This window comes from Ovis canadensis, chromosome 6, assembly GCF_042477335.2.
Source record: "Ovis canadensis isolate MfBH-ARS-UI-01 breed Bighorn chromosome 6, ARS-UI_OviCan_v2, whole genome shotgun sequence".
NCBI classification, from domain to species: Eukaryota; Metazoa; Chordata; class Mammalia; order Artiodactyla; family Bovidae; genus Ovis; species Ovis canadensis.
Genome location: NC_091250.1, coordinates 30,886,795 through 30,912,758, shown reverse-complemented (window position 1 = coordinate 30,912,758; position 25,964 = coordinate 30,886,795). Strand labels below are relative to the sequence as shown.

Here is a 25,964-nt window from a genome sequence, read left to right as displayed (position 1 = left end):
ATTGCAGCCATGAAACGAAAAGACACTTGCTCCTTTGAAGAAAAGCTAGGACAAACCTAAACAGCATATTAAAAAGCAGAGACATCACTTTGCCAACAAAGGTCCATATACTTGAAGCTGTGGTTTTTCCAGTAGTCATGTACGGATATGAGAGTTGGACCATAAAAAGGGCTGAGCACTGAAGAATTGATCCTTTTGCATTGTGGTGCTAGAGAAGACTTGCTGTCCCTCGGACAGCAAGGCGCTCAAACCAGTCAATCCTAAAGGAAATCACCCTGAATATTCACTGGAACGACTGATGCTGATACTGATGCTCCAATAATTTGGCCACCTGATGCCAAGAGCTGACTCATTGGAAAAGACCCTGATGCTGAGAAAGATTGAGGGCAAGAGAGGAAGGGGACAACAGAGGATAAGATGGTTGAATGGCATCACCAACTCAATGGACATGAGTTTGAGCAACCTCTGGGAGCTAGTGAAGGACAGGGAAGCCTGGCATGCTGTAGTTCATGAGGCCTCAAAGAGGCGAACACAATTTAGCTAATGAACAAACCAAAAAATGCAGACTATATAAAGAACTCTTACAACTCCACAATAAAAAGATGACCCAATTAAAAATGGGCAAAAGATTTGCATAACTATTTCTCTAAAGATAGAGATATATCCAATAAGCACATGAAAACATGCTCAACATTATAAACCACTAGTGAAATGCAAATTAAAACCACAGTGAGATACCACCTCACACCCACTAGGATGGCAATAATAAAAAAAGACAGACAATAACAACTGTTGGCAAGGATATGGAGAAATTGGAACCTTCATACATTGCTAGTAGGAATTTAAAATGCTGCAGCTGCTTTGGAAAACAGTTTGGTAGTTCTTCAAAATATTAGACACAGAGTTACTATAAACCCAGCAATTTGACTTCAAGATATATATCCAAGAAAAATGAAAACAAATATCTACACAAAAAGTTGTATGCAAATGTTTGTAGTAACATTATTCATAATAATCAAAACAAATCAAATTATGAATGAATTTTAAAAAGATGGTATATATCTGTAATGAAATATTACAGAAGAGGAATGATTCTAATACATAACACATATGAACCTTGAAAATCGTAACTGTAGGGTGAATGTAATGGTATGTATATGTCTCAATAACACATTTTTAAGTCACCCAGAAATTGAAAAAAAGAGAAGGAATATCTCCAAATATACAAAATCAAAACTTATATTTTTTACCTACTAGATCAACCAAAACTAAAGAGACTGAAAATTCACTGTTGATGAGGGGATGGTTCGGAAATAGACCTCTCACCACTGCTGGTAGCAGCGTGGACTGGAACAGTGTTTTAAATGTGAATTTGGTAACATTTTATAATTTTAAATATGCTTTTCCTTTGAGCCAGCAATACAGTTTCTAGAGGTTTATCCTTTAGATGCTGTATAAAAATACTTGCATGGTATACAAGGATGAAAGGATTTTCACTGCAGAGCTCTGAAAGTGAAGAACCTATGGCAGTTTCTAAGATTGTTAAATAAATTATGATGCTCCCTTACACTAGAATAAGATACCAGCATTCACTCCCACATGCTCTACCTTCTCTTCCATTATGGCTAAACTCCTAGGTAAGGCCAATGTATTAGGTCTCATCTTTGTTCAACTTCTCAAAGCACTGTACTAGTAAATAAGTCTGTGTTCTCTCTCTTACACCATCAGTGTTTCCTTATCTACTACATTCTTTGCATCAGCAGAGAACCATGCTATTATTTCCCCCCAAATTAAAATATACTAGCCCCCCAGTCTCTTAGTGATCTCTCCCTCTTCTCACTGAAACTTCTCTTAAGAGTTATCCATGCTTGTTTAGAGAAGAATTTAGCAGAAACTATCAGGTTTTAAATGTGTATGCCATCAGACCTAGTAATTCCACTATTAGGGATCCCTTTTAGATAAATACTTAGGAGATATTCATTTATGTTTAAGATTTTATCAGAGTAAAAGACAAAAACAAAACAAAACAGAGTTGTCTAGGCTCATCTAAAATTTCTTCCTTGAGCCCATTCTAATTGGGCTTTCATCCCCACTATTCCTCATAAACTGCCTGTTGAGGTCAGGACTTGCTAAATTCAAAAATCAATTCTCAAAACAATTCTACAAGAAGCCAAGATAATAGTGTCCAAATATACAGCTAACTGATATGACTTAATTCAAAGTTAAACTTTAAGACTTCTAGACAAATGAAATGGACTATATACGCTTCAGATAACCTCTCGAAAATACTACTTTCAACTGAGTTTTGAGGTTTTATCAAAATAGTAGTGAGCTGGAGTGCAGATTTTCTCTCTTGCTACTTTAACAGTCAAATGAACTGAGGGAAATGTTGACATATTCTTATGAAGTTGAGATGCAGCTGTCTGAATACACTTACACTTCAAATGTAGAACAAAGGTAAGATTTCCCCAGATCAATAATTTTGCAACTAGCTAACATACAGGCTAACTATTAAGGCACCAAAATTACAGGATGTAGAACATGGCTCCAATTGTTTTAGCCTATAAAAGATGTAAAGAAAGAAATGCTAAGATCCCTCCTCAGCCATCTTTCCATAGAGGGGGAAAAAAAAAAAACCTTTGATAAAGAATCATAAAATCTATAACTTTAATTAATATAGCTTTGCAATCAACACTTCAAGATAAATTGAAGATGTATTTTAATTTGAAGGATCTATGTCAAATTTTGGAGAAGGCAATGGCACCCCACTCCAGTACTCTTGCCTGGAAAATCCCATGGGCGGAGGAGCCTTGTAGGCTGCAGTCCATGTGGCCGAGAAGAGTCGGTCACGACTGAGCGACTTCACTTTCACTTTTCACTTTCATGCACTGGAGAAGGAAATGGCAACCCACTCCAGTGTTCTTGCCTGGATAATCCCAGGGACAGGGGAGCCTGGTGGGTTGTCGTCTATGGGGTCGCACAGAGTCGGACGCGACTGAAGCGACTTAGCAGCAGCAGCAGCAGCAGCAGCAGCAGCGTGTCAAATTTATGACAATGCTTATCCCTGAGTGATGTAAATGATTCCTATCCAAGAAATTTAAAGTCTGGGTATAAGAACCAATAAATGATCAAATAAATATATACTATTCCTAAAGATTTATCCACAACATGACGATAAGGAGATTCAATGATCTGATTTTTCAGAAAAGTCTAAATTTGAATTTTATCAAGAAGGAAGCTATAAAAAAAATTTAGACAAAATTCCAGGTAAACTAACACATGCATAATTTGGGGTAAGTAAAGGCTGTGCTTTTTTTAAATTATTTTAAATATAAAGTGATAAACTATACTCTGGATCCAGCAAAGATTAGTCAATGACTGTGCATAAATTCGGAGAAGGCAATGGCAACCCACTCCAGTACTCTTGCCTGGAAAATCCCATGGGTGGAGGAGCCTTGTAGGCTGCAGTCCTTGTGGTCTCGAAGAGTTGGACACGACTGAGCGACTTCACTTTCACTTTTCACTTTCATGCATTGGAGAGGGAAATGGCAACCCACTCCAGTGTTCTTGCCTGGAGAATCCCAGGGATGGGGGAGCCTGGTGGGCTGCCATCTATGGGGTCGCACAGGGTCGGACAGGACTGAAGTGACTTAGCAGTGCATAAATTATCAAAGTTTAGCTTAAACATTTAGATGAAATGTGCAGTCATAACTTGAGAATAGCACAGAGAAACACAGGATCTACAACATTCAGAGAAGTCAGTGGATGGCGACTCCATCAATGAAATTAAAAGACACCTGCTCCTTGGAAGAAAAGCTATGACAAACCTAGACAGAATGTTAAAAAGTAGAGACATCACTTTGTCAACAAAGATCCAGAGAGTCAAAGCTATGGTTTTTCCAGAGGTCATGTATGGATGTGAAAGCTGGACAGTAAAGAGGGTGAGCACTGAAGAACTGATGCTTTTGAACTGCAGTGTTGGAGAAGACTCTTGAGAGTCCCTTAGAGAGCAAGGCGATCAAACCAATCAATCCAAAAGGAAATCAACCCTGAATATTCCTTAGAAGAACTGATGCTGAAGCTCCAATACTTTGGCCACATGATGTGAAGAGCCAACTCATTGAAAAAGACCCTGATGCTGGGAAAGATTGAAGGCAGGAGGAGAAGCGGATGACAGGGGAGGAGGTGGTCGGATAGCATCATCAACTTAATGGACGTGAGTTTGAGTAGACTCTGAGAGATAGTGAAGGAGAGGGAAGCCTGGCGTGCTGCAGTTCATGGGGCGTCAAAGAGTCTTAGCAATGGAACAACAGCTGAACAGTATCCTAGAGATCACTGAGATGTAATCTTCTAAATTCATTCACCAAATTCACTTGCACGTAACACTGCCTCAGAATCTATCCTAAATTCTGGTTCTACCTGTCATGCTTAGATTTTCTCATGTGGATGTTTTTATTTTCATGTATCTTGTTGATATTGGGAAAGGAGAGTCTTTATTTTAAAACAATAGGGAATAAGGTTTAAGTATACAAGATCTGGAGAAGGCAGTGGCAACTCATTCCAGTACTCTTGCCTGGAGAATCCCATGGATGGAGGAGCCTGGTACGCTGTGGTCCATGGGGTCGCGAAGAGTCAGACACAACTGAGCGACTTCACTTTCACTTTTCACTTTCATGCATTGGAGAAGGAAATGGCAACCCACTCCAGTGTTCTTGCCTGGAGAATCCCAGGGACGGTGGAGCCTGGCGGGCTGCCATCTATGGGGTTGCACAGAGTTGGACACAACTGAAGTGACTTAGCAGCAGCAGCAGCAGCATACAAGATCCAATGTGGGCATTTGATTTCATATACAACTTACAGATATAGCCATAGTTTTAGCTGTGTATTATTACCAGTCTTTTTCATCCATACACTGTCAATCAGTTCAGTTCAGTCGCTCAGTTGTGTCGGACTCTGTGATCCCATGGACTACAGCATGCCAGGTTTCCCTGACCATCACCAACTCCTGGAGCTTACTCAAATTCATATCCATTGAGTCGATGATGACATCCAACCACCTCAGCCTCTGTCATCCCCTTCTCCTCCCACCTTCAATCTTTCCAGCATCAGAGTCTTTTCCAGTGAGTCAGTTCTTTGTATCAGGTGGCCAAATATTGGAGCTTCAGCTTCAGCATCAGTCCTCCCATGAATATTCAGGACTGATTTCCTTTAGGATGGACTGGTTTGATCTGCTTGCAGTCCAAAGGACTTTGGAGAGTGTTCTCCAACACCATAGTTCAAAAGCATCAATTCTTCAGGGCTCAGCTTTCTTCACAGTCCAACTCTCACATCCATGCATGACTACTGGAAAAACCATAGCTTTGAATAGACAGACCTTTGTTGGCAAAGTAATGTCTCTGCTTTTTAATAGGTTGGTCATAGCTTTTCTTCCAAGGAGCAGGCATCTTTTAATTTCATGGCTGCAGTTGCCATCTGCAGTGATTTTAGAGCCCCCAAAATTAAAGTCTCTCACTATTTCCATTGTTTCCCCATCTATTTGCCATGAAGTGATGGGACCGGATGCTATGATCTTCGTTTTTTGAATGTTGAGTTTTAAGCCAACTTTTTCATTCTCCTCTTTCACTTTCATCAAGAGGCTCTTTAGTTCCTCCTCACTTTCTGCCAAAAGGGTGATGTCATCTACAGATCTGAGGTTATTGATATTTCTGCTGGCAAGCTTGACTCCAGCTTGTGCTTCATCCAGCCTAGCATTTGGCATGATGTACTCTGCATATAATTTAAATGACCAGGGTGACAATATACAACCTTGATGTATTCCTTTCCCAATTTGGAACCAGTCTGTTGTTCCATGTCCAGTTCTAACTGTTGTTTCTTGGCCTGCATATAGATTTCTCAGGAGCCAGATAAGGTGTTCTTGTATTCCCATATCTCTAAGAATTTTCCACAGTTTGTTGTGATCCTCACAGTCAAAGGCTTGGCATTGTCAGCAAAGCAGAAGTAGATGTTTTTCTCAAATTCTCTTGCTTTTTTGATGATCCAGCAGATGTTGGCAATATGATCTGTGGCTCCTCTGCCTTTTTTAAATCCAGCTTGATCATGTAGAAGTTCTTGGTTCACGTACTGTTGAAGCCTGGCTTGGAGAACTTTGAGCATTACTTTGCTAGCATGTGAGATAAGTGCAATTGTGCCGTAGTTTGAACATTCTTTGGCATTGCCCTTCTTTGGGAGTAGAACGAAAACTGAACTTTTCCAGTCCTGTAGCCACTGCTTAGTTTTCCAAATTTGCTGGCATACTGAGTGAAGCACTTTCACAGCATCATCTTTTAGGATTTGAAATAGCTCAACTGGAATCCTATCACCTCCACTAGCTTTGTTCCGAGTGATGCTTCCTAAGGCCCACTTGACTTTGCATTCCAGGATGTCTGGCTCAAGGTGAGTGATAACACCATCATGGTTATCCAGGTGATGAAGATCTTTTCTATATAGTTCTTCTGGCTTCCCTGGTGGCTCAGATGGTAAAGCATTTGCATGCAATGTGGGAGACCCAGGTTCAATCCCTGGGTCGCAAAGACCCCCTGGAGAAGGAAACGGCAATCCACTCCAGTACTCTTGCTTGGAAAATTCCATGGACAGAGGAGCCTTGTAGGCTACAGTGCATGGGGTCGCAAAGAGTCGAACACGACTGAGCGACTTCACTTCACTTCTGTGTATTCTTGCCACCTCTTCTTAATATCTTCTGCTTTTGTTAGGTCCATACCATTTCTGTCCTTTATTGTGCCCATCTTTGCATGAAATGTTTCCTTGGTATCTCCAATTTTCTTGAAGAGATCTCTAGTCTTTCCCATTCTATTGTTTTCCTCTATTTCTTGGCACTGATCACTGAGGAAGGCTTCTTATCTCTCCTTGCCATTCTTTGGAACTCTGCATTCAAATGGGTATATCTCTCCTTTTCTGTTTTGCCTTTCACTTCTCTTCTTTTCTCAGCTGTTTGTAAGGACTCCTCAGACAACCATTTTGCCTTTTTGCATTTTTTCTTGGAATGGTCTGGATCCCTGCCTCCTGTACAATGTCAGGAACCTCTGTCCATAGTTCTTCAGGCACTCTGTCTATCAGATCTAATCCCTTGAATCCGTTTGTCACTTCCACTGTATAATCATAAGGGATTTGATTTAGGTCAGACATGAATGGTCTAGTGGTTTTCCCTACTTTCTTCAATTTAAGTCTGAATTTGGCAATAAGGAATTCATGATCTGAGCCAGAATCAGCTCCCAGTCTTGTTTTTGCTGACTATATAGAGCTTCTCCATCTTTGGCTACAAAGAATATAATCAGTCTGATTTTGGTATTGACCATCTGGTGATGTCCATGTGTAGAGTCTTCTCTTGTGTTGTTGGAAGAGGGTGTTTACTATGACCAGTGTGTTCTGTTGGCAAAACTCTGTTAGCCTGTGCCCTGCTTCATTTTGTACTTCAAGGCCAAATCTGCCTAGTACTCCAGGTATCTCTTGACTTCCCACTCTTGCATTTCAGTCCCCTCTATTGAAAAGGGCATCTTTTGGGTGTGTTAGTTCTAGAAGGTCTTGCACGTCTTCATAGAACTGTTCAGTTCAGTTCAGTTCAGTCGCTCAGTCGTGTCCAACTCTTTGCGACCCCATGAATTGCAGCACGCCAGGCCTCCCTAGCCATCACCAACTCCCGGAGTTCACTCAGACTCACATCCATCGAGTTAGTGATGCCATCCAGCCATCTCATCCTCGGTCGTCCCCTTCTTCTCCTGCCCCCAATCCCTCCCAGCATCAAAGTCTTTTCCAATGAGTCAACTCTTCACATGAGGTGGCCAAAGTTCTGGAGTTTCAGCTTCAGCATCATTCCCTCCAAAGAAATCCCAGGGCTGATCTCCTTCAGAATGGACTGGTTGGATCTCCTTGCAGTCCAAGGGACTCTCAAGAGTCTTCTCCAACACCACAGTTCAAAAGCATCAATTCTTTGGTGCTCAGCCTTCTTCATAGTCCAACTCTCACATCCATACATGACCACAGGAAAAACCATAGCCTTGACTAGACGGACCTTAGTTGGCAAAGTAATGTCTCTGCTTTTGAATATGCTATCTAGGTTGCTCATAACTTTAGAATAGGAAACAGGAGTCCAAAATGGTGGTGGCTAAAAGACAAGGAAGGGAAAGCCCATGAAAATAGAACAAAGGAAGGTCTGAGGAAGGTCTGAGGACTGGAGTGAGGACTTAAGGTAGAATAAACAGTACTCCTGGCTAGCCCAATTTACATAGGGCAGGCCCAGGGGGAGGGAAAAACATATGAAAAGAGGAGCCAAGGGGCTCTCTCTCTCCTGTGCACTGGCGCACTTCTCCACTCTCTTCTCTTCACATCTCTGTGTTGGCATGCCCTCACGCTTCAAGGCGGAGAAGGCAATGGCACCCCACTCCAGGACTCTTGCCTGGAAAATCCCATGGACGGAGGAGCCTGGAAGGCTGCAGTCCATTGGGTCACTGAGGGTCGGACACGACTGAGCAACTTCACTTTACTTTTCACTTCCATGCATTGGAGAAGGAAATGGCAACCCACTCTAGTGTTCTACCCTGGAGAATCCCAGGGACAGGGGAGCCTGGTGGGCTGCCGTCTATGGGGTTGCACAGAGTCGGACACGACTGAAGCAACTTAGCAGCACGCTTCGAGGATGGATTCTCCTGCTATCTTCTAAATAAAATAGAGCTGTAACACTGATTTGTCTAAGAGCTATAACACGGTTTGTCCAAGACCTGAGAGCTGTGACGTGCTGAGGGCTTTAATGTCTATCACCCCAAATCTTTGTTGTGACGAGACGGAACCGAGGAGCATACACTCACCTGGCAGAACCGTTCAGCTTCAGCTTCTTCAGCGTTACTGGTTGGGGCACTGACTTAGATTACCGTGATATTCAATGGTTTGCCTTGAAAACGAACAAAGATTTTTCTGTCATTTTTGAGAATGCATCCCAGTAATGCATTTCAGACTCTTTTGCTGATTATGATGGCTATTCCATTCCTTCTAAGGGATTCTTGCCCACAGTAGTAAATCTAACAGTCATCTGAGTTAAATTCACCCATTCCAGTCCATTTTAGTTCACTGATTCTTAAAATGTTGATGGTCACTCTTGCCATCTCCTGTTTGACCACTTCCAATTTACCTTGATTCATGAACCTAACATTCCAGTGCATGCCTGGGACCTTTTGTAGAAGGTCGCCATTATCTTCATTACCTCCACCATAGTTTTGGCCTGAGGTCAAACAATAGAAAATGGGATTAAAGATTTACTGAGAATGGCCCCGCCCATCAGAACATGACCCAGTTTCCCCTTCAGTCAGTGTTTCCCATCAGTTCAGTTCAGTCTCTTAGTCATGTCTGACTCTTTGCAACCCCATGGACTGCAGCACACCAGGCTTCCATGTCCATCACCAACTCCTGGAGCTTACTCAAACTCATGTCCATCAAGTTGCTGATGCCATCCAACCAGCTCATCCTCTGTTGTCCCCTTCTCCTCCTGCCTTCAATCTTTCCCAGCATCAGGGTCTTTCCAATGAGTCAGTTTGTCACATCAGGAGGCCAACGTATTGGAGTTTCAGCTTCAACATCAGTCCTTCTAATGAATATTCGGGACTGATTTCCTTTAGAATGAACTGGTTGGATCTCCTTGCAGTCCAAGGGACTCTCAATAGTCTTCATCAACACCACAGTTAAAAAGCATCAATTCTTTGGTGCTCTCCCATCAGAAAGATAAGCCAATTATCCTTATCCATTAGAGAGCAGACACAATGAAAACCACTATCACAGAAAACTAATCAAACTGATCACATGGACCACAGCCTTATCTAACTCAATGCTGCGTAGAGCCACCTAAGACGGATGGATAATGGTGGAGAGTTCTGACAAACATGGTCCACTGGAGAAGGGAATGGCAAACCACTTCAGCATTCTTGCCTTGAGAAACCTATGAACAGTATGAAAAGGCAAAAAATAGGACACTGAAAGAGGAACTCCCCCGGTCAGTAGGTGCCCAATATACTAGTGGAGAACAATGGAGAAACGACTCCAGAAAGAATGAAGAGATGGGACCAAAGCAAAAATAACACCCAGTTGCAGATGTGACTGGTGATGGTAGTAAAGTCTGATGTTGTAAAGAACGCTGTCAATAGACAACAGGAAATTTATACTTCAAGGGTGCAGCTATCCACAAAGCAAACTCAGGAATTTGGGTGATCTTTGGATTATTTCAGAGAGGGTAGAAGAGAAATATTCTTTCTTGAAATTTTTCAGACTATTGGTGCAAGTGCTGAGTTCCTGGGAAACTTCTCTCGAAAAAAAATCTCTTTTCTTTCTCCCCAGATGTTAGGACGGAGAAGGAAATGGCAATCCACTTCAGTATTCTTGCCTGGAAAATCCCATGGACAGAGGAGCCTGGTGGCTGCAGTCCATAGGCTCACACAGAGTCAGACATGACTGAAGTGAATAAGCAGCAGCAGAAAATGTTAGGAATGAATGTATTTCCACACCTAATGTGTCCTTCAGTGTACCTTCCAGTGGAGCGAAAGTCCTGATTCCTCCTCTGCCCCTGTACTCCATCCCACATATTTCAGAGCAGGACCCTTCTTTGTCCCTTGATTCACTTCTCCCCCTCATGTCCTGGGCATATTTGGGTCAATTCACACTTCTTTCCTCTTCTAGGAATCTACCTGTCCAGAGAGTATATGTTCTGACATGTTTTCAGAAATAAAGCAAACTCAGCAATAAAGGCTCCCCGTGTGGGGAGGGGGAGTAGGGAAAATGGACAGGCAGTTGCCCGGGTAGTTGTGGCAGAGTAGGGAGTCTACCTAACTGTCTGTGTTTGTCATTTTTGCTGCCCACAAACTACGTCCTCCAACCTAGCCTTTATCTATATCAACTCCCTATTTGTCTCTCAGTTGGCTGAGAACTCAGCTAGGAGGAAGAGGGCACATAAATGGTTGATGTACTGAAACTCGAGACCAACATGGAATCCTTCCTAGGGTTGTACAAAACTGTATCTGCTCGACCACATCAGCTAACTGATATAATATGAGGGTTTTAGATACAAGTAGGATTCTCTGACTAGCATTATTCAGAAATATTTCCAATTATCTACTGTTTTGCCTCTGAAGATATGTCTTTAAAGCTACATTAGTAAGTAGAAATAAGTTGTTAGCTTTCAACTGATATTTTAATAATAGAAGTTAACCTTAAACAGTAATTTAAAGAACTGGCCTACTGTACAGAGTGAAGTAAGTCAGAAAGAGAAAGATAAATATTGTATTCTAATACATATACACAGAATCTAGAAAAACCGTAGTTAAGAATTTACTTACAGGGCAGCAATGGAGAAACAGACACAGAGAATAGACTTATGGACGTGGGGAGAGAGGAGGAGGGGGTGAGATGAATGCAAAGAATAACATGGAAACTTATACTACCAAATGTAAGATAGATAGCCAACAGGAATTTGCTGTATGGCTCAGGAAATTCAAACAAGGGCTCTGTATCAACCTAGAGGGTTGGGAAGGGAAGGGAGATGGAGGGAGGTTCAAAAGGGAGGGGATATATGTATACCTATGGCTGAGTCATAGAACAACATAGAACTGGAAATGGAACAACAGACTGGTTCCAAATAGGAAAAGGAGTACGTCAAGGCTGTATATTGTCACCCTGCTTATTTAACTTATATGCAGAGTACACCATGAGAAACGCTGGGCTGGAAGAAACCGTACCTGGAATCAAGATTGCTGGGAGAAATGTCAATAACCTCAGATATGCAGATGACACCACCCTTATGGCAGAAAGTGAAGAGGCGCTAAAAAGCCTTTTGATGAAAGTGAAAGAGGAGAGTGAAAAAGTTGGCCTAAAGCTCAACAACATTCAGAAAACGAAGATCATGGCATCCGGTCCCATCACTTCATGGGAGATAGATGGGGAAACAGTGGAAACAGTGTCAGACTTTATTTTTGGGGGCTCCAAAATCACTGCAGATGGTGACTGCAGCCATGAAATTAAAAAACACTTACTCCTTGGAAGAAAAGTTATGACCAACCTAGATAGCATATTCAAAAGCAGAGACATTACTTTGCCGACTAAGGTCCGTCTAGTCAAGGCTATGGTTTTTCCTGTGGTCATGTATGGATGTGAGAGTTGGACTGTGAAGAAGGCTGAGTGCCAAAGAACTGATGCTTTTGAACTGTGGTGTTGGAGCAGACTCTTGAGAGTCCCTTGGACTGCAAGGAGATCCAACCAGTCCATTCTGAAGGAGATCAGCCCTGGGATTTCTTTGGAAGGAATGATGCTAAAGCTGAAACTCCAGAACTTTGGCCACCTCATGAGAAGAGTTGACTCATTGGAAAAAACTCTGATGCTGGGAGGGATTGGGGGCAGGAGGAGAAGGGGATGACCGAGGATGAGATGGCTGGATGGCATCACGGACTTGATGGACGTGAGTCTGAGTGAACTCCGAGAGATGGTGATGGACAGGGAGGCCTGGCGTGCTGCGATTCATGGGGTCCCAAAGAGTCAGACATGGCTGAGAGACTGAACTGAACTGATGGCTGAGTCATGTTGAAGTTTGACAGAAAACAACAAAATTATCAACAAAATTCTCAAAAACAAAAAAATTCAAAAGCAATTATCCTTCAATTAAAAAATAAATTAAAAATATATTAAATAATTAATAAAAATAATAAATAAATAAATAATTTTTAAAAAAACTGATGTAGTAGTATTCAGAATATGTGAAGTCTTGACAGTTAACCTGAGGCCTTTATTCCAGAGGGAAGTAAGAAAACTGTCAAGAGTTCAGGTAAGCTATTCCACAGTATTGCTGCTTCAGCATCATTTTGTTTAGTCAAATGGCCTAGAGAGACCTTAAACTGACACAAGCCCTTCATGCAAGCACACACCCTAGATAACAACCCACAAAGTCACAAAGCTCCTGATATGGCTTCCCCAACAGCCCTTGTAATCAATAGTCTCCCTTTCTCCCAGGGCTTTCCCCTTGTGTGTTCCTTAGATAAGCCCCCATGGAATGGCCTTAGCCCAGGGAACCCAAAACACTCCACAATGGACCCTAATGAAAGCATGTTCCCCAGATTCTATTGCTTTGTCTGTCTTCGGAGCTTCCCTGGTGGCTCAGACGGTAAAGCGTCTGTACGCAATGCGGGAGACCCGCGTTCGATCCCTGGGTCAGGAAGATCCTCTGGAGAAGGAAATGGCAACCCACTCCAGTACTCTTGCCTGGAATAGCCCATGGATGGAGGAGCCTGGTGGGCTACAGTCCATGGGGTCGCAAAGAGCTGGAAGCGACTGAACAACTGCACTTTCACTTTGTCCGTCTGCACTCTGCCTTGACCTCCCCATGAAGCCCCACAAGACATGCTGTGTGTTTCCTTCAGAACCTGTAAGCAATATACTCCTTTCTTCCAATTTCTCTACTGGACTGTTTTACCATTACTCACTATCCAGCACTCTGCCCTCTCCTTAACAAATATGAATTTAACAAAGTCATGACAGAGTCACTAAACAAATTTTAATGGAGAAACAACATGGTGTAAATAAAGAGAAATACTAATTTTATTTTTTTAAGGTAATCAGAAGTAGTAAGAGAATCAAGTACAATTACCTGGGAAGTTTGAAGTGGTGAGAGATTAAAAAAACTGCCTTCATTTCTTGCATCACTGACTTTATTTAAAACTGGGCCTTCCCTGGTGGTACAGTGGATAAGAATCCACCTGCCTATGCAGGGGACATGGGTTTTTATACCTGGTCCAGGAAGATTCCACATGCCTCGGAGCAAGTAAGTCTAAGAGCTGCAACTACTGAAGCCCGCGTGTCTAGATCCAATGCTTTGCAATAAGAGAAGCCACCACAGTGAGAATCCTGCACATCTCAACTAGAAGTCTGCACAGCAATGAAAATTCAGTGCAACCAAAAATACACAAAAAGCAAAAACCTATGACTAGTTTCCACTTGGTCACCTACTATTCACTCCTCAATCCACAATACAATTTTTGCATCTGAAATAATTCTTGTTAAGTCAATCGGCATGTTTTCATTTCTTATCTTACCTAAGCAATCATTAACTACCAAAATAACTGACCGCTCCTTCTATACTAGTTTGCTAAAACTGTCAGCAAGGTGATCAAATCAGTCAATCCTAAAGGAAATCAATCCCTGAATATTCATTGGAAGGACTGATGCTAAAGCTGAAGCTCCCATCCTTTGGCCACCTGATGTGAACAGCTGACTCACTGAAAAGACTCTGATGCTGGGAGAGACTGAGGGAAGGAGGAGAAGGGGGAGGCAGAGGATGAGACGGTTGGATGGCATGGCTGACTCAATGGACACGAATTTGAGCAAACTGTGGGAGACAGTGAAGGACAAGGAATCCTGGTGAGCTACAGTCCATGGGGTTGCAAAGAGCTGGACATTACTTAGCAACTGAACAACAACAAAGCTGTCATAAGAAAGTACTACAAACTGGGTGGGTTAAACAGAGCTGATAAATTTATTAAATAAATTAATAAATGAGGAAGAGTATACAAATCTCCTGTATAGAAGTTCACATAATTGATGTAGATATTCCATTCATCTTCTCCTGTAAGAATTCCAAAATTGCAATTTACTGCTGAACAACCATCAGTGGGAGAATGTTGGATCCCAACAAAAAAAGATATCCCATGTTCAAGGACAAAGGAGAAGCCCTAACAAGATGGCAGGAGGGGCAAAATCCTGTTTAGAATCAAACCCTATAACCCATTCTGGTCCATTTTATTTCACTGATTTTTAAAATGTCAAAGTTCACTCTTGCCATCTCCTGTTTGACCACTTCCAATTTACCCTGATTCATGGATCTAACATTCCAGGTTCCCATGCAGTATTGTTCTTTATAGCATCGGACTTTACTTCCAACACCAGTCACATCCACAACTGGATATTGTTTTCACTTTGGCTCCGTTTCCTCATTCTTTCTGGAGTTATTTCTCCACTGTTCTCCAGTAGCACATTGAGCACCTACTGATCGGGGGAGTTCACCTTTCAGTGTCAAATCTTTTTGCCTTTTCATACTGTTCATGGAGTTCTCAAGGCAAGAATACTGAAGTGGTTTGCCATTCTCTTCTCCAGTGGACCACATTTTATCAGAACTCTCTACCATGATCTATCCAGTGAATGAATACATTCAAGGGATTAAATCTGATAGAGTGCCTGAAGAACTATGGATGGAGGTTCATGACACTGTACAGGAGGCAGTGATCAAGACCATCCCCAAGAAAGAGAAATTCAAAATGGCAAAATAGTTGTCTGAGGAGGCCTTACAAATAGATGAGTAAAGAAGAGAAGCTAAAGGCAAAGGAGAAAAGGAAAGATATACCAATTTGAATGCAGAGTTCCAAAGAAGAGCAAGGAGAGATGAGAAAATTCCTCCTCAGTAAACAATGCAAAGAAATAGAGGAAAACAACAGAATGGGAAAGACTTGAGATCTCTTGAAGAAAATCAGAGATACCAAGGGAACATTTCATGCAAAGATGGGCACCATAAAGGACAGAAACAGTATGGACCTAACAGAAGCAGAAGATATTAAGAAGAGGTGGTAAGAATACACAGAACTATACAAAATGGATCTTAATGACCCAGATAATCACGATGGTGTGATCACCCACCTGGAGCCAGACATCCTGGAATGTGAAGTCAGGTGGGCCTTAGGAAGCATCACTACCAACAATGCTAGTGGAGGTGATGGGATTTCAGTTGAGCTATTGCAAATGCTGAAAGATGCTGTGAAAAGTGCTTCACTCAGTATGCTAGCAAATTTGGAAAACTCAGCAGTGGCCACAGCACCAGAAAAGGTCAGTTTTCATTCCAATCCCAAAGAAAGGCAATGCCAAAGAATGCTCAAACTACCGCACAAATGCACTCATCTCACATGCTAGCAAAGTAATGCTCAAAGTTCTCCAAGCCAGGCTTCAACAGTACATGAACCAAGAACTTCCAGATGTTCAAGATGGATTTACAAAAGACAGAGGAGCCAATTGCCAACATCTGCTGAATCATCAGAAAAGCAAGAGAATTTGAGAAAAACATCTACTTCTGCTTTACTGACTATGCCAAGCCTTTGGCTGTGTGGATCACAATAAACTGTGGACAATTCTTAAAGAGATGGGAATACCAGCCTACCTTATCTGTCTCCTAAAAAATCTGATTGCAGGTCAAGAAGCAACAGTTAGAACTGGACACAGAACAACAGACTGGTTCCAAATTGGGAGAGGAATACGTCAAGGTTTTATATTGTCACCCTGCTCATTCAACTTGTATTCAGAGTACATCATGCCAAATGCCAGTCTGGATGAAGTGCCAGCTGGAATCAAGATTGCCAGGAGAAATATCAATAACCTCAGATATGTAGATGACACCACCCTTTTGGCAGAAAGTGAGGAGGAACTGAAGAGCTTTTTGATGAAAGTGAAAGAGGAGAGTGAAAAAGCCGGCTTAAAACTCAACATTCAAAAAACTAAGACCATGGCATCTGGTCCCATCACTTCATGGCGTATAGATGGGTGAACAATGGAAACCATGACAGACTTTATTTTTCTGGGCTCCAAAATCACTGCAGATGGTGACTGCAGCCATGAAATTAAAAGATGCTTACTCCTTGGAAGAAAAGCTATGACCAACCTAGACAGCATTAAAAAGCAAAGACATTACTTTGCCAACAAAGGTCCATCTAGACAAAGCTATGGTTTTTCTGGTAGTCAGGTATGGATGTGACGGTTGGACCATAAAAACAAAGCTGAGCGCTGAAGAATTGATGCTTTTGAACTGTGGTGTTGGAGAAGACTCTTGAGAGTCCCTTGAGCTGCAAGGAGATCAAACCAGTCAATCCTAAAGGAAATCAGTCCTGATTATTCATTGGTAGAACTGATGCTGAAGCTGAAGCTTCAATACTTTGGCCACCTGATACAAAGAACTGACTCCCTGGAAAATACTCTGATGTTGGGAAACATTGAAGGCAAGAGGAGAAGGGGACGACAGAGGATGAGATGGCTTGATGGCATCACCAACTGGATGGACATGAGTTTGAGCAAGCTCTGGGAGCTGGTAAAGGACAGGAAAGCCTGGCATGCTGTAGTCCATGGGGGCACAAAGAGTCGGACATGACTGAATGAAGGAAGTGAAATGATTCTGCTCTCAAGGAGGTGGAGCATATCTTACCTCTCTTAAGTGCAGTCTGTGCACAATGAACTCCTTACAGAGTATAGCATGGAAAGGGATAAAAAAGACAACTCTAAGGTGGAGGCCCTGACAGATAGTGCCTCAGTCAGGTATTCCATGCCAGCATCAGTGATAAATCATATTAATGGTATGTACTTTTGGTATGATGTGATGAGATGTTCACCTGTCTGGTCATTCTCCCAAAATCCATAACCATAATCTAATCATGAGGAAAAATAAGAGGCAAACTGCAACTGAGGGACAATGTACAAAGTCATGACAGCTGACTGGTACGCAAAACTGTCAAAAGCATCAAAAACAATAAAAGTCTGAGAAATTGTTACAAAGATGTACAACAATTAAATGCAATTATGGTATCTTGAATGGGATCCTGATATAGAAATGGAGCAACAGATAATAATGGAGGAAATCAAATTAAGTATGAAATTTAGCTGATGGAAATAAAATTCAAGAACTACACCAAATGTACCAATGATTCCTTAACATGTCCTTGTTCTTGCTAAACTTCTTCAAGCAGGATGAATTAGAAAGAGGATAGGCTTTGCCATTAACCAGACCAAATCTGATCTTCACCCCCTGATAGCTGTTGGATCCTGAACAAGTTACTTTTAACTTCACTAAGCCTATTTCCTCATTTTAAGAAGGTTCTATATCTGCTCCATAAGATTATTGTTAGGATAAAATGAGATAACTGTATATAACCTAGCACAGTAATTGGCACATAGTAGGGTGTACTCTTGCCTGGAAAACCCCATGGGCAGAGGAGCCTGGTAGGCTGCAGTCCATGGGGTCGCAAAGAGTCGGACACGACTGAGCAACATCACTTTCACTTTTCACTTTCCTGCATTGGAGAAGGAAATGGCAACCCACTCCAGTGTTCTTGCCTGGAAAATCCCAGGGACAGAGGAGCCTGGTGGGCTGCCGTCTATGGGGTCGCACAGAGTCGGACACAACTGAAGCAACTTAGCAGCAGCAGCAGCAGGGTGTTCACTGGAGGGACTCATGTTGAAGCTGAAAGTCCAATACTTTGGCCACCTGATGCAGAAAGCTGACTCATTTGAAAAGACCCTGATGCTGGGAACGATTGAGGGCAGGAGGAGAAGGGGACAACAGAGGATGAGATGGCTGGATGGCATCACCGACACAATGGACATGGGTTTGGGTGGACTCTGGGAGTTGGTGATGGACAGGGAGGCAGCGACTGAACTGAACTGAGGAGCTCAATAAACGCTAACATCCAATCTGTCTGCAAGTTGCAATGAGACCTAGAAGGCAAAAAGGGCAGTTCTTATATGTCATGTATTGAATGTTTACTTTAAATCTCATGTTGCAGATTAATACTTTGCCATATGACACTTAAGCAGTGGATATCACTTGTCGGAAATTAAAATATTTTGAATGCAATACGCATGCCCTGGATGAGGAATAAAGCCTTTCTCAGCTGTTAAAACTTTTCATAAATCTTCACCTTGTATTCATTTAGTCTTTGCTTATTTGAGATCTAATTATATCTTGCCTATTTGAAAAGTTCTTTCTGAATATCCCTTATCTTATTAAAAAAGGGAGCAGGTAAAAGTGAATGGCCATTTAATTCACTATAACAGTAAGAAAAGTGATAGACAATGCATTTTGGTCATGAACTGTGCCTTAATAAAAAGTGAGTTTTCAGACTTCCTGGTGGTCCAGTAGTTAAGAATCCACTGTGCAATGCAGGGCACAGGCGTTGGATCCTTGGCTGGGGAACCAAGATCCCACAGGATACAGAGCAGCTCAGTCTGAGTGCCGCAACTACTGAGTCTCTGTGCCACAACTAGAGAGTCTGTGAGCCACAGCGAAAAATCCCACATGATGGAACTAAGACCCAACCTGATGAAGAAAAATAAACTTTTTTTAAGATTATATTTTTTAAAGTGAGTTTTCTTTCTAATTACAAAAAAAAAGGAAACTCAGTAACAGCAACCAAAACCATTCCAGGCCTACATACCATACTGAAATACAAAAGTATAAGCCAAAAGTATAAGTGTCTTCATCTTCTATTTAGATACCAACAACTAAACAGAATTGATATGAACCTGAAAATATGTGGTAATCATAATTTTTTTTTTATAAAAGAACTGTTAGTAGCAAAAAGACATCAACATGTGAATAGCAAAGCAGTGCAATTTCCAAAGTAATCTCCTGTTATATATTGACTGGAAAAAAACTCATTTCACTAGATTAGTTCTCTCATATTAAAAATTAAGAGCACCCTCTAGTGGCAGGTTAAGGATTTTACAGAATGCTCTTGCAGAAACCAAAATGCCTTTTAGTTCTTTTCACTCCGAGCAGAAAGTACATCCTTTCATCAAAGGAAACTGGGGCAGTTCAGGGGCAAATTTGCTAATTAACCTTATCAAATAATAATTTCATGCCCACTTTTACTGTTCTTAATAGTTATGTTAGGTAGAAAGTTAAATAACTCAGTTGGTAAAGAATCCACCTGCAAGTCAGGATACCCTGGTTTGATTCCTAGGTCAGGAAGATCCCCTGGAGAAGGGATAGGCTACCCACTCCAGTATTCTTGGGCTTCCCTGTGGCTCAGCTGGTAATGCAGCGGGAGACCCTGCAATGCGGGAGACCCACTCCAGTATTCTGGCCTAGAGAATTCCATGAGCTGTATAATCCATTGGGTCACAAAGAGCTGGACAGGACTGAGCAACTTTCACTTCACTAGAATGAGCAACTAGGGGTGGCCTAGCTGAAAAGTATGCAAGCTGATCTCTAAACTCCATCCCAGGCACAGAGTGAAATTTCACAGATATGCAACAAAATAACCACAGAGACTTTTACAACTCCTGCACACACTCCCTAGGCACATAGTGGATATAAACTAACCCCAGGGGCGCCTCAAATTCCCCTAGACAGCTAGGAGTACATCAAGGGTTTATAAATCTTCTATACATAAATACATCAGATTATAACAGACCGAAATATGGAAAGATACTGCAATAGAGCCTGTTAGATAACTTGCAACTGTCAATCAGCCTTGAGCATATGCCCATTTGCATTCCCTCTCTTGATCTGTGGTGGGTACAAGCCCTCGTTTGCACAGGGCACAACCAAAAGGAGGAAAGCGGAATATAAAAAGGGAAAGCCAAGCAAGGTTATTACAATGACTCCTCTGGAGTCAGTCTACTCCTGTGTTTTGGGAGTGAATATTTAACAAAATATATCTGCTTGATACGTAACTGAGCTATAACTTGTCATTTGCTTTAAACCCTTTAGTCTGCTGTTTCAGATTTTTGTTGTGAAAGCAAGTGAGAGAGAGAGAAAAACTGATCTGACGATTATGTTTTGTGTTCTTTTTCAATATATATAGTTATGATAACCACATTCAAGGAGTTTCGGTGGGGGAGGTTGGGGGCGGTGGGGGGGGTCCAGTGGTTAGGACCCCTCTGTACTTCCACTGCTGCAGCACTGGTTTAAATCTCTAGTCTGAAAACTAAGATTCTGCAAGCAGTCTGGTGTGGCCAAAAATAAATAAAAACCACAAGACCTTCTGCTGCTGCTGCTGCTGCTAAGCCACTTTAGTCGTGTCCAACTCTGTGCGACCCCATAGACGGCAGCCCACCAGGCTCCACCGTCCCTGGGATTCTCCAGGCAAGAACACTGGAGTGGGTTGCCATTTCCTTCTCCCATGCATGAAAGTGAAAAGTGAAAGTAAAGTCGCTCAGTCGTGCCTGACTCTTCGCGACCCCATGGACTGCAGCCTACCAGGCTCCTCCGTCTATAGGATTTTCCAGGCAAGAGTACTGGAGTGGGGTGCCATTGCCTTCTCCGACAAGACCTTCTACTAACACTCAAAAGAGATGTTCTTTTCATCATAGGGGACTGAAATGCAAAAGTAGGAAGTCAAGAGATACCTGGAGTAATAGGCAAATTTGGCCTTGAAGTACAAAATGAAGCAGGGCACAGGCTAACAGAGTTTTGCCAAGAGAACGCACTGGTCATAGCAAACACCCTCTTCCAACAACACAAGAGAAGACTCTACACGTGGACATCACCAGATGGTCAATACAAAAATCAGACTGATTATATTCTTTGTAGCCAAAGATGGAGAAGCTCTATATAGTCAGCAAAAACAAGACTGGGAGCTGATTCTGGCTCAGATCATGAATTCCTTATTGTCAAATTCAGACTTAAATTGAAGAAAGTAGGGAAAACCACTAGACCATTCATTTATGACCTAAATCAAATCCCTTATGATTATACAGTGGAAGTGACAAACGGATTCAAGGGATTAGATCTGATAGAGTGCCTAAAGAACTATGGACAGAGGTTCCTGACATTGTACAGGAGGCAGGGATCCAGACCATTCCAAGAAAAAATGCAAAAAGGCAAAATGGTTGCCTGAGGAGTCCTTACAAACAGCTGAGAAAAGAAGAGAAGTGAAAGGCAAAACAGAAAAGGAGAGATATACCCATTTGAATGCAGAGTTCCAAAGAATGGCAAGGAGAGATAAGAAGCCTTCCTCAGTGATCAGTGCCAAGAAATAGAGGAAAACAATAGAATGGGAAAGACTTGAGATCTCTTCAAGAAAATTGGAGATACCAAGGAAACATTTCATGCAAAGATGGGCACAATAAAGGACAGAAATGGTATGGACCTAACAAAAGCAGAAGATATTAAGAAGAGGTGGCAAGAATACACAGAAGAACTATAAAAAAAAAAAAAGATCTTCATGACCCAGATAACCACAATGGTGTGATCACTCACCTAGAGCCAGACATCCTGGAATGTGAAGTCAGGTGGGCCTTAGGAAGCATCACTACGAACAAAGCTAGTGGAGGTGATGGGATTCCAGTTGAGCTATTTCAAATTCTAAAAGATGATGCTGGAAAGTGCTGCACTCAATATGCCAGCAAATTTGGAAAACTCAGCAGTAGCCACAGGACTGGAAAAGGTCAGTTTTCATTTTAGTCCCAAAGAAGGGCAATGCCAAAGAATGTTCAAATTACCGTGCAATTGTACTCATCTCACACACTAGCAAAGTAATGCTCAAAATTCTCCAAGCCAGGTTTCAACAGTATGTGAACCGTGAAATTCCAGATGCTCAAGCTGGATTTAGGAAAGGCAGAGGAACCAGAGAGCAAATTGCCAACATCTGTTAGATCATCAAAAAAGCAAGAGAGTTCCAAAAAAACATCTACTTCTAATTTATTGATTACGCCAAAGCCTTTGACTATGTAGATCACAACAAACCGTGGAAAATTCTTAAAGATATGGGAATACGAGACCACCTTACCTGCCTCCTGAGAAAGCTGTATGCAGGTCGAGAACCAACAGTTAGAACCGGACATGGAACAACGGACTGGTTTCAAACTGGGAAAGAAATATGTCAAGGCTGTATATTATTATCCTGCTTACTTAATTTATATGCAGAATACATCATGCAAAATGCTGGGCTTCATGAAACACAAGCTGGAATCAAGACTGCCGGGAGAAATATCAATAACCTCAGATACGCAGATGACACCACCTTTATGGCAGAAAGTGAAGAGGAACTGAAGAGCCTTTTGATGAACATGAAAGAGGAGAGTGAAAAAGCTGACTTAAAGCTCAACATTTCAAAAAACTAAGATCATGGCATCCGGTCCCATCACTTCATGGCAAATAGATGGGGAAACAATGAAAACAGAGACAGACTTTACTTTCTTGGGCTCTAAAATCACTGCAGATGGTGACTGTAGCCATGAAATAAAAAGATGCTTCTTCCCTGGAAGAAAAGTTATGACCAACCCAGACGCCATACTGAAAAGCAGAGACATTACTTTGCTGGCAAAGGTCCATCTAGTCAAGGCTATGGTTTTTCCAGTAGTCATGTATGGATGTGAGACTTGAACTATAAAGAAAGCTGAGTGCCAAAGAATTGATGCATTTGAACTGTGGTGTTGGAGAAGACTCTCGAGGGTCCCTTGGACTGCAAGGAGATCTAACCAGTCAACTGTAAAGGAAATCAGTCCTGAATATTCACTGAAAGGACTGATGCTGAGGCTGAAGCTCCAATACTTTGGCCACCTGATGCAAAGAACGGACTCATTGGAAAAGACCCTGATGCTGGGGAAGATTGAAGGCAAGAGAAGGGGATCACAGAGGATAAGATAGTTGGATGGCATCACCGACCCGATGGACATGAGTTTGAGCAAGCTCTGGGAGTTGGTGATGGACAGGGAAGCCTGGCATGCTGCAGACCACGGGGTCAAAAAGAGGTTGGACACAACTGAGCGACCAAACCGAACCTCAATTCTTTGAAGACAGAGATAGGCTATTAACTGAATGGGCCATTTACTGTCAGAATCATATGTGTGTTTGTGTGTGTGTGTGTGTGCGCGCGCGCACACGTGTGCAGTATTCAACTTCAAGGAATGAAAGCGCCGATAAAACCTCACTGAAGACAGACAGGTTTGATGAAGTCCAACTTAAGTCCAATTCTTACTTATCCTTTTCATCTCCCTCAATCAAAGGTCATCGGATGCAGATGTCTTCTCCATCTGAGAAACAATGAACCTTTCCTGATCTCATTTCATCTTTTCAAAGGGGGCCCTTTTCTAATATACCAAATAAATGCCTTCTGGTTTTATACTCTTGCCCTTCTCCTTCCTCTGGACTCTTCTATACTCACCCAAACCCTTGATTTCTCATTACTTATTAAAATAAGTAAATAAATGTTCTTCCTCATCAGTTATTTCTACAAAGACACCGATGTCACCTTTGGATAAAGCTCAACAGTAGTGCTGGGACGTGAGGTTTGCCTATAACGACGGCTCAGCTGCTTTGGTACAAACAACGCTCAATACCACACACGGGGACAACTAGAAAGTTTCAGGAATGTCCAGGGGTAGACATCTGTCAGGTTTCCACAAAGGACAGTGCCGGGGAACCGGGAAAGTCGCCGAGAACTGTGACACGAGCTGCAGATGTAAGTCTTCCTCCCTGCAGCCTGACAGTGGGTCTCCTCCCTTGACCTGTAATCAGGCCCCATCGCTAGGGAACGTGTGGGACGCGGAGCACGCAAACCTCACCCGCCTGCCTGATGTGTGCATACCGTCCCGGTTCTCTGGAGCCTGGAGCACCGTCTGCTCCACGCCGGGAGTGCCGGCGAGCGAGGCCCGAGCCGCGCCCGGCGCCCGCACACGCAGCCCGGGCCCCGCCTCACGCGCCACCGCCCCCCAGCCCCAGGCTGGCTCGGGGCTCCGGCCCAGGCCTCCCGCAGGCCCGGGCGCCGCGAGGCCCGGGGGCGAGCGCGAAGCTGCGGGTATTCAGAATAAATGGCGCGCTCGGCCGAGGAAGGGAGGGAGGACGGGTCAAGAAAGGCAGAAGGGACTCAAGCCCTGAGCGGGACCTACCTAGCTGAGCTCCGGGCGCCGGAATCCCCGCCCCGCCCGCGGGCGCGCGCCGCCGTCCGGGGCGGGGCTTCTGCCCTCGGGGGCCCGGGGCTTCCCGCGAAGGGCGGGCCGCCAGACCTGGGTCGCCCCTCACCTACACTCAGTCCTGTCTCCAGGGAGACGCTGCCAATTGTTCCTTCCCTTGAAAAGGAAGCGTGGACACAAAATCTGTAAAACCTTGACAGGCCCCTGACTCCCATGAGTTCCTCCTGAAATGACTTCCAGGGAGAGTGAGTCATAAAACAATATTACCTTTTTCATATAATTAATATAATCATTTAATTTTTAGAGTTTCTCTGTTTGTCTTTCACGGATGCTTTCAAATAAATCAATCTAGAATATATTTTATTATATTTTATTTATTAAAAATTCCTACCTCCTCGTGGGAGTGCTGCGATGATGAATTAATATTTGCTAAGTGCTTGGAAGGTGAAAACTACATAAAGCTTGATGGAGTTACTCTATTATTATTGATACAGGAAAACTAACTTGATGGGATTGATAACTCATACCATCTGCTTTATTAACTGAAATGACACTGTAAAAAGGCTTTGCCTATTGAGGCAAAGTGGTCAAGTACAGAAGTAATGTTCCAAGTGATTCAACTTCCCTACAAAACGGAATCCTGCTTTGAAAGAAAAGTTGAGTCTCCTGACTGATTTGGTTTTGTTTTACTCTATTATTACTGGTACATTTAAATTAATTAGGTATATAAATGTAATCAGCTGGACGACTTCTCAATTTTAATTTCTCCTTCCTGTGATTTAAAATGAATTATTTGATGGCCAGGTCTTGTATTAACAAATTGAGAATTAAATGGTGCTCTCCTTTCACTGCAGCCCCCTGTTTTACTTTATATTCAAGTATTGTGATATAAATTTAAATAAAATTCCAAAGAATGTCAAGTATTTTTGTAGGTGCCATCATTAGTTGCACAACATTTCTGATTAATAGAGAGGGATAAGGTTAAAAATGTCTGATTTTTCTGGTAACCAGAGCAAAAACAGGCATTATGTCTAGACTTGGATTTCCAGTTAAACTTACTTCTACTATATTTTAGGACAATTGCTTTAAATCACCCTCTTTACTTTGCTGAAGTAACATGGTCATAACACTGGACATAACTTGGTACCAAATGTGTTTCAAAAGTAATACGAAGGGTTTTAGGAATAAATAATTTTTTCAATGCAGTTTTTTAATGTATTAATAGAGTGTTGAAATATCCAGCAAACAGCTCAAATCAATCATTATGAAACTTCCCAATG

At 42.3% G+C, this 25,964-nt stretch overlaps 1 long non-coding RNA gene across 4 annotated transcripts in view; it reads right to left on the bottom strand.

Annotated features, from left to right (window-relative positions):
• The window catches only part of LOC138442319 (uncharacterized), a 123,665-nt gene extending 98,939 nt beyond the window's left edge, over window positions 1-24,726 (bottom strand). For 3 of the 4 annotated variants that reach the window (XR_011257640.1, XR_011257643.1, XR_011257641.1), the window contains exons 1-3: window positions 24,661-24,726; window positions 22,560-22,636; window positions 8,859-8,941 (exon numbers count right to left, since the gene is read on the bottom strand). This is a non-coding gene — a long non-coding RNA (uncharacterized lncRNA). The remainder of the gene's footprint in view (window positions 1-8,858; window positions 8,942-22,559; window positions 22,637-24,660) is intronic. The other variant, XR_011257642.1, reaches the window with a different exon arrangement.
• Between the last annotated feature and the right edge of the window lie 1,238 nt (window positions 24,727-25,964).